This window comes from Nicotiana tabacum, chromosome 8 (assembly GCF_000715075.1).
Source record: "Nicotiana tabacum cultivar K326 chromosome 8, ASM71507v2, whole genome shotgun sequence".
Taxonomy (NCBI): Eukaryota; Viridiplantae; Streptophyta; class Magnoliopsida; order Solanales; family Solanaceae; genus Nicotiana; species Nicotiana tabacum.
The window spans coordinates 36,787,422-36,788,558 of record NC_134087.1 but is presented as its reverse complement, the minus strand read 5'-3'; the positions used below and the strand labels follow the sequence as shown (position 1 = coordinate 36,788,558).

Genomic DNA, 1,137 nt, shown 5'->3' with positions numbered 1-1,137 from the left:
ATCCGAACAATCAGGGTGTGGTGCCTCTTGTGCTAGAAGCAGCATTGTATGATTGGGCATAACCCACTGCCGACAACTTGGTAGCTACAATTGCAGTACCTCAGATACAAGCAGAATCATTTCAAATCACAAACAACATGCTACATTTGTTGCAGAACAAGGGACTGTTCTCAGGGTCATACATTGAAGATCCTCAGCAGCATCTGAAGAATTTCCTATCGATATGTGTCACGCAAAGGCAACCTAATGTGACACCAGAAGCAATAAAGTTGTTGTTGTTGTTGTTGTTTCCATTCTTGGTGACGGGAGAGGCTCAAACTTGGCTTAATTCACTCCCCATAAACTCCATCACTACTTGGGAGGAATTAGTCAAGCAATTTGTGAACAAGTTCTACCCACCCAATAAAACTGCTAAACAAATTGATGAGATATTGAGCTTCAGGCAGTAACCAACAGAAACATTATAAGAAACGTGTGAGAGGTTCAAGGGTATGCTAGTTAAGTGTCCATATCATGTCATTCTAGAGCAGATGTTGGGCCAGAGGTTTTACATGGGATTGGCAAACAACTTAAAGGCCAATATTGATGCTTTAACAGGTGGAGCATTTTTTAGCAAAACATTCAGAGAATGCAAGATCCTACTTGATAAGATGGCCCAAAACTTAGGATGGATGACAAGAGACTCTTGGCTTTGGACCCATACAACTCCATAGCTAAAAATATGGTCACTCTAATGACGCAAATGAGTATCCTCACCAAAAAGATAGATGAATCAGGTTAGAAGCAGCAAGTACACATAGTTGACGCAACTAATGGGGGCTTATGTACACCATGCATTAACCAGCCATATGTTTGCTCGTAGAGTGCGGAAGGTGACAACTAGCAATATCAGGAAGATATGAACTATGTGGCCAACTATGGAGGATAGAGGTAAGGTGGTCAGAATTGGGGTCAGCAGAATCAACAATACAGACCAACACAGCAGCATTACAATAACAACAACAATCCTAGAGCTATGCGACCACAAGGTCAAGTAAAGCCTTACAAAAGGCAACAGGGTAACAACCAGCAAAATCAGCAGCTGGATTATCACCAACCTCAACACCAACAGATTGTGAGACAAGATGATGGGTTTGC

At 42.0% G+C, this 1,137-nt stretch overlaps 1 non-coding gene across 1 annotated transcript; it reads right to left on the bottom strand.

Moving 5' to 3' along the window:
- Positions 1-413: 413 nt before the first annotated feature.
- On the bottom strand, positions 414-520 carry LOC142163638 (small nucleolar RNA R71). Its single transcript, XR_012694584.1, has one exon. It is a non-coding gene; the product is annotated as a small nucleolar RNA R71 (small nucleolar RNA).
- Between the last annotated feature and the right edge of the window lie 617 nt (positions 521-1,137).